Here is an 8,424-nt window from a genome sequence, read left to right as displayed (position 1 = left end):
AAATGCTCCAAAAATAATAATAAAAAAAAAAAATAATAATAATAATAAATAATAATCGATTTCAATTTCAATTGGATTCTGATAAAACAATAACATGGACTTTATTTATCTCAGGAAAGGGAATTGAAATATAAATATACATATATATATATCGAAATATGTGCAAACAAATGTACAAACACAACAATATCAACAAAATAAAGTTGAAGAACACGCTATTATTTCATTTTATCAATAGGAAACATAAATATGTACAGACGAGGCTAGCAGCAGCAGCGCCGCGTCAGACACGTTTCTGGTGTGCAAAGACATAGAAAACGCCACGCAGCCACCACGCAACTGACACGCAACAGAAACGCCACGCTCACGCCACGCAGGCAGTGTGCAGGAGCCCTTAGAGTTCTGGTTTCATACCCTGCCATTTTGCCAACGTTGCTTACAGACGACAACAGGAGTCTGGCATGGACTTCTCAGAGACAAACACAAACCAAAATGTCCTGCAGGTCTCCAGTGGGGTTTTGGTCTGTGTTCAGTATGACCGGCTTCTGATGTTCCCTCTAAACCCCAGTAGGTCATGGCAGGCTACAATGTTTACCTGATTTCATAGCATATTGTTTGCTTTAAAGTTAAATGAATGCCATGGGCATTTGCATGCATGCATAAATACATGTAGGTCTTGTGAGGGTAAGAGTAATGCAATCACATCAGTAATGTAATTACAGTAATGCAGAACACCTTCAGTGTAATGAGATCAAAGTGAATTTGGATTTTTATTTATTATCACATCTAGGTACATTTAATAAGGGGCTTTATGTGGTTTTAAGGTTTCACAAAATGTAGGCTCAACTTACTTTAACATAATAATGTAACTTTTACACTCTCTTAAATTACATAGAGCCTAAAAATGCAGGTTTAGAAAACCATCTATGTGACTGTGGATCACATTTTCACAGGAAAGCAAATTGTCTTAGATACTGTCTTAGATACTGTATGCTCTCAGTAAAACAGACTCAAAACCCACAGGAGGAAAAACAGGTGTGCAAAATTGCTTAATAGCAAAGAATTGCTTTAATGTTCCTATTGCTGTGGTAGAATTGAAAAATGATGCAAATAAAGAAAGCAAGAGTCAATAAAAGTACATATGCAAATATGGCAAGCTTGCAGTGAGACTATTATTGCCTTATTGCCCTATTGTGAAACAGTTATTGCTTTGAAAATGAACGTTTTCCTCATTTCTCAGTATTATCTTGGCATTTGGTAACTTGCGGGAAAATCAAATGGGAGCAATAGAAATATCAACGGAGCAATAAAACCATAATTTATTACAAGAGGGCCAATAGGGGAGAAAGTGATGACACAGTATTTAATCTATGATCATGTGGGAATATATAGAAATCTTTCGCATAGCATTATTTTTTTTCACTTCACACATAAACAGCTTATTTTAAATATGTCATAATTAAACTCATTTTAAATATTTGTTGATTGTGGATTACAGTATGCACTTCCGGAATTAGCACTCTGTGACACACCTGCCTCATTTAGTTGGTTTTCAACCCTCCGTTAGGGCAGGTGAGAATGCAACAATTGCACTTGGACCAAACAAGCGTACCGAGACCTGCTTGATGAGGTGGTCTCGGTACGCTTTGAATTGAACTCTGGGAACGTGATCCCACCTCGAACCACATCAACTATATATACTACGCAAGTCTGAGCTAAATGTCTCCTGTAGTCAGGTGTGCTATGCAATCTGCGAGGAGGCAGAACATGAAAACTGTAGCAGCTTGCAGTGTTTCTCTCACAGAAACAGACTGCGGTCAAGCTCGCCCTCTGTCACTCGCATCTCCGTGGTCAAACGTGCTAAAGTTTGAGACAGACGCCTGCAGAGCAGACGTAGTAACGTTGAAACATTGTCTGATTATTTAAATGAAATGAGCTGGTTTGACCATGGGGATGCAAGAAATGTGCACTAGTCCAGAACACAGGACCTTCTTCCTGTATTTACTTTCTTGCTGTTGCCACAGAAATGTCTGACCAAGAAGCGGAATGAACGTTCTTACGTGATTTGTAATTACGCATATTGGTACAATTGGATTTTTCCAAGTGTGAAACGAAACCGCAACAAGGGGAAACCGCACCAAGTTTACAAACTCATTAACTGATTCGAACCAGAGCAAATTAACAAATGGTATTAAAACGCCTCATGTAGTTTCAGTTGAATCGCACTAGAGTTGGTTTTCCTCCTTGGTGCGGTCTGTTTGGGCAGGTGTGAATGTAGCAATTGCACTGAACTCAAATGAACCGAACTACTGATGTGACAGCACCCTTAAATGACATTTGGATGTGACAAGCGTACTGCTGTTGCCTAAAAACTATATTGGACCAGTGTGTAGTTGCTGGGTAGCTTCGAATGTCTGCAACAGGGCACCATGGAAACTTTAACATCCAAGATACAGTACATAACAGTAGGCTGGGAATTTTATTTAATCAGTTATGCATAGAGTAAAGTCTGCAGCAGCACTGTTACTTGTTCTTTCATGAGAAAAGAAGCTAATATCAAACACAAAAAATTGACATAGACTTTCACAATGAAGCCCATAGAAACAATTCCCTGGAGTAACTGGAGCTGGAAGAAGTGTAAGGGAGAGCATAAAGCAAGCCTATAATATATATATATATATATATATATATATATATATATATATATATATATATATATATATATATATATATATATATTAGGGCTGTCAAACGATTAATTTTTTTTAATCGCGATTAATCGCTTAAGTTCTATAGTTAATCGTGATTAATCGCATATTTTATCACGATTAAAATTCTATTATTTTGCATTTCAGAACAGTTTTTAAGTACATATTAACAATCGAAAGCAATTCTTACCAGTGTATCTTGATTGGGAATCAAATGAATGCAAAGAAAGTTACTTTATGAACTTGATTTTAAGATTTGTAATTATTTATTTACTGTAAACAAAAGAAAAATGTGTGAATCTGTCATTATTGCACAATTCCTCCAAGTACCTAACTAAAAATCCCTATCCTTACTAGAGTCAATATAGTGTTTAGTAACTCCTAAATAATGTTGATTACAATACTCACTGACGTCCAGTGATCACCGGTTAATGAGCAGCTCATTTCTGCACAAATCCGTGTTAACACAGCCCATCTCCACTCTTCCTTAAAAAGTCTGATTCTTACTCTGTTAACCAACTGCTACAGTGTTTACACGACATTAAAGCTTGGATGTCTTTAAATTTTCTAAATTTGAATGAAGAAAAGACAGAAGTCATGGTCTTTGGTGGCTCGTCTGTGACCCCCCCCCCTAGTTGATCTGGGTTCTCTTGCACAGTATCGCAAGCCAATTGTGACAAATTTGGGGGTAAAAGTGGACTCAGACCTCAAATTTGACAGCCAGATTAAAGCTGTGGTGAAGTCCAGCTTTTTCCAGCTAAGGCAGCTGGCAAAAATCAAACCAGTCCTTCAGAGACAGCATTTTGAAACAGTAATCCACGCCTTTGTGACCACTCGGCTGGATTACTGTAATGCACTTTATATAGGGGCTAGTGGGTCCTCCATTGCTTGGCTGCAACTGGTACAAAATGCTGCTGTACGTCTTTTAACTGGCACACGCAAGTACGAGCACATTTCACCTATAGCTTCACTCCACTGGTTGCCTGTCCATTTGAGGATTCATTTTAAAATTCTTTTATTTGTTTTTAAAGCCTTGAATGGCCTTGCCCCACCTTACCTCTCTGAGCTGCTGCACCCCTACACTCCCAGCCGATCTCTCAGGTCAGCTGACCAGCTGCTCCTGACGGTGCCTAAAGCTAGGCTTAAGCTCAGAGGGGACCGAGCGTTTGCCGTTGCAGCTCCAAAACTTTGGAATGGACTGCCTCTGCACATTAGACAGGCCTCCTCTCTGTCTAATTTTAAAAATCTTCTTAAAACACACCTCTTTTCTTTGGCCTTTTAACTTCTGGTAGAGTGTTGATCTTATGTGTATACTTGCATATTTGTATGGTGTTTGTCATATTGTATTTTATTTATTTTACTTATTTCTGTTTTATCTTTTTGTGCAGCACTTTGGAAACCTTGTGTAGCCCTGTACAAAATTCCTATAAGTTACAGAGTATAAAAGATGTACAAAATTCCTATAAGTTACAGAGTATAAAAGATCATTACCAGTGTAACATAAAAAAAATAAAAGAAAAGTTCATAAATAGAGTTCATGTTAGTTAAAGTTGGTTAAAAGGTGTGCTGGTTAAAAGTATAAATATAATATGTAGAGTTTAATAAATAAGACTATTTACAGTTAAAGATAAATTCACATAAAAGTCTTTAAGTTTCATCTGCGAGAAAAGTAGAGAAGAAGAAGCTGTGTTTATCTGTGTAACCTAACCTGTTACCTGGTACATGTCAATCATTTAATTCCTGTTTTGCTTTTGGTTGTGTTAATACTTGAGCCAATCAGAGTAACATCACCGTGTAAGGGGCGGGACAGGTTTGTGTGAGGAGTAGTGAGCACGCATGAGGAGAGAGAACAGACGCTAATGATGAGAGAGCTAATGAAGGAGGCATCGTGGTGTGGGAAGCATTAATGTTTTGTTATGAAGGTCGACTACTCGTGGTCCTGACAAAAACTTTGGTGTGACCTGCAAGAGGTGAATATGATTGTGTATGCCTGTAATTTTGTGCTATATCGAACTGTTATAGTTAAGAGACTGGATGTATAACGTGGTTAGCGACATGCTAGCTAGCGGTAGCATCCTGTGCCAATGTGCTCATATGTTGTAGTTTTAGCATTGTGATATCTCTGAAGTTAAAGCAAAGCTAACGCTAACGCTAATTCAATAAGAGATAGTGTTTGATAATGTGGCTCAATTCAGATAATATGCTCTAAGGAGACGGACGTTGGTGAGAGAGAGAAAGAGAGAGAGACGGGTTTCCAACCGAAGGCCCTGCTGTTTCTGCCCTGCTGTTCTGTGTGCCCTGTTGCCGGCCCGTGACTTTTGGTGCTGTGCTTCTTCCTTTGCCATTACCATCGCCATTACCTGTGCCATTACCATCGCCATTACCATTGCCTTTGCTGTACTGACTTAACCTGGATTCGTGAGTACTAACATTCACATGCACGTGCTTTTTGTTTATGCTCAGTTCTGAGTGAAGCGGCCATTCCAGTTTTTAGGCCCCACCGCACACAAAGTGTCATCGAACAGGCCTGCAACGGGTGTGGACATTTTCAGAGGGAATAAATAATTATTTAATTTCAATATAACCACAGAAAGGTTTTTTCCTTTTGGGAAAGTGAAGCTTTATTGGCTTGTAAGTTTTATTTTCACTTCTTTTTCCATACCCCTGTGATTTGTTTTATTTTATTCTAAGATACATTTTTTTTAATTTCATGTTGTAAATAAATACTTTTGAATATTTTTGCATCTAAAATACAGTTGTGGTGGTCATTATAAGAATAGCAAAGAGTATTACAAATATACATTTATGAAGTAACATACAAAACAAGTTGTATTTCCCTACAACGAGCCCAGGCCCAGTCTCATTGTATTAACCACTCCAGCTTTATTTTCTAACTACATGGGACCTGGGTTACACTTGTGTTTGTTAAAATCGTGCTATATAAATAAAGTGGATTGGATTGGATTACCCGGCGACATAGAAACAGGCTGGATAGTCCGGTACACTGTTGCTTCGACAACAACAAAAACACAGCAGTCTCTGAACTCGCGTTGGGAGTTTCGTTGAAGTTGGATATAGTCCAGTTTTTGTCTAATGAGCGGACACTTGCAAGCAGGATTGATGGAACAGGTGGCTGGCTAGCGTTAGCTTTCCACCTAGCTAGGTTATACTCCAGCCCCCGTTCGCGTTTCACTGCTGAGGATGTCCCCCCGTGATCGCTCGCTCCAGCCGCTGCCCGCTAAGGCCGCTGCTCGCTCCGGCTGCCGTAGCTGCTGCTGCTCGCTCCGGCCACCACTGCTGCCCGCTGGTCAAACTAACCTGTACGGCGGGCCACAGCAACCTCTTATTTCCGAACATTCATCCCTCCCCCGCCCCCCGAGGGCTGGTGGTCTAGCATCACGTTAACTGTACTACTATGCTTAGCTCCGTAGGTGGTAGCTCAAGCTTGACGTGCTTCGGTGATATTTTAATTCGGCTTTACACAATGTGCATATGGCTTTCGACTTGTCTACGAGCCGTCCGGGAGTTTTGGAAAATAAAAGCACCATTCAGGATTTCATTGCTGCTGTCGTTCTCCATCGTGCCTGCAGCCTGCAGCAGCAGGATGTGTTACGAGGAAGTGGCAGCTTGATGATAAGTAACGTTGTAATGGTGGAGTAAGTAAATAGTAGCCTGTTAGGCATGACGCAAAGCCAAGTGAAGTGTAAAATAAATTAATAAATACCGGCATGCGATTAATGCGATTAAAAAAAATGAATCGCATCGCGTCGGCCCTTAATCGCATCGCGATTAACGTGTTAACGCTGACAGCCCTAATATAAATATATATATATATATATAAAATATGTACACTTAGCCTCCTTAAAAATTAATTTTTTGTAATAAGATAAAACTGACTTTTTGCTTAGGTGCTCAGTTGGTAGAACGGGCGCACATGTGTAGAGTTTTACTCCTCGACATAGAGACCGTCAACTCCGACCTGCGGCCCTTTACTGCATGTCATTCCCCCTCTCTCTCCCCTTTCATGTCTTCATCTGTCCAGTGTAAATAAAGGCCTAAAAATGCCCCCCCCCAAAAAAAAGTAGTGTGTTCAGGCTGTGGGGGTGGGGCCTGCAGGGGGAGCTGAAAAAAAAACTGCAGCGGCCTGGGTCGAAAAGTTGAGACAGATTTAACTTTTACTGAGATATGTGCATCTATATTGCCAAGTATGCCAAGCTAATAAACATTTTAAATTCAATATATAATCAATAGTCAATGTAGGCCCAATCTGTTGCTTTCGATCTTGCATTAGTCCAGAGTTACTAAGCCTTGACTAAGGGTGCTTTCACACCTGAAAGCACCCTTAGTCACACCAAAAGCGGACCAAACAAGCGTACCGAGACCTGCTTGATGAGGTGGTCTCGGTACGCTTTCAATCAAACTCTGGAGCGGTTAATTTGTGGTGAGAACGTGATCCGTACTTGAACCGCACCAACTATACATACTCCGCAAGTTTGAGCTAGTGTCTCCTGTAGTAAGGTGTGTTTAGCAATCTGCGATGCAGCAGAGCAGCAAACTGTAGCAGCTTGTAGTGTTTCTATCACAAAAATCGTATCTCTGTGGTCAAACCAGCTGCCGCTAAAATTGGAGGCAGACGGCGGCAGAGCAGAGCGAAGTCTTGGTGACCAGAGCAGACGTAGTAACGTCTCTCGTGAAACAATGTTTGATCATTTTAAAGAAGTGAGCTGGTTTGACCACTAGACCAGAACACAGGACCTTCTTCCTGTATTTACTTTCTTGCTCCCGCATCTGACCAATAAGAGGAGTGGACGTTCTTGCGTGATTTGTAATGGCGCATTTTGGTACGCTTGGATTTTTCCAGGTGTGAAACCAAACCAAACCGAACCGAACCGAGGGCAAATCGCTCCAAGTTTACTCACCAACTGATTTGGACCAAAGCAAACAAACTACAGGTGTGAAAACGCCCTGACTGACTTGATAATCATTGTCCATCCATCCATCCATCTTCGTCCGCTTATCCGGGGTCGGGTCGCGGGGGCAGCAGCTCCAACAGGGGACCCCAAACTTCCCTTTCTTGAGCCACATTAACCAGCTCCGACTGGGGGATCCTGAGGTGTTCCCAGGCCAGGTTGGAGATATAATCCCTCCACCTAGTCCTGGGTCTTCCCCGAGGCCTCCTCCCAGCTGGACGTGCCTGGAACACCTCCCTAGGGAGGCGCCCAGGGGGCATCCTTACCAGATGCCCAAACCACCTCAACTGGCTCCTTTCAACGCAAAGGAGTAGCGACTCTACTCCGAGCTCCTCACGGATGACTGAGCTTCTCACCCTATCTCTAAGGGAGACACCAGCCACCCTCTTGTACCCTGCTTGTACCCTGGATCTCGTTCTTTTGGTCATGACCCAGCCTTCATGACCATAGGTGAGGGTAGGAACGAAAATTGACCGGTAGATCGAGAGCTTTGCCTTCTGGCTCAGCTCTCTTTTCGTCATAACGGTGCGATAAATTGAATGTAATACCGCACCCGCTGCGCCGATTCTCCGACCAATCTCCCGTTCCATTGTCCCCTCACTCGCGAACAAGACCCCAAGGTACTTGAACTCCTTCACTTGGGGTAAGGACTCATTCCCTACCTGGAGTAGGCACTCCATCGGTTTCCTGCTGAGAACCATGGCCTCAGATTTAGAGGTGCTGATCCTCATCCCAGCCGCTTCACA

At 41.7% G+C, this 8,424-nt stretch overlaps 1 long non-coding RNA gene across 1 annotated transcript; it reads left to right on the top strand.

The window, feature by feature from the left end:
* The first annotated feature begins 1,768 nt into the window (after nt 1-1,768).
* Nucleotides 1,769-7,474, top strand: LOC118495630. The gene is made up of 3 exons (XR_004898114.1): nt 1,769-1,857; nt 1,937-1,939; nt 7,320-7,474. It is a non-coding gene; the product is annotated as an uncharacterized LOC118495630 (long non-coding RNA).
* Nucleotides 7,475-8,424: the final 950 nt, after the last annotated feature.

The sequence above is a fragment of the Sander lucioperca genome, chromosome 8 (genome assembly GCF_008315115.2).
Source record: "Sander lucioperca isolate FBNREF2018 chromosome 8, SLUC_FBN_1.2, whole genome shotgun sequence".
NCBI classification, from domain to species: Eukaryota; Metazoa; Chordata; class Actinopteri; order Perciformes; family Percidae; genus Sander; species Sander lucioperca.
This window is presented reverse-complemented; position numbering and strand designations above follow the sequence as displayed.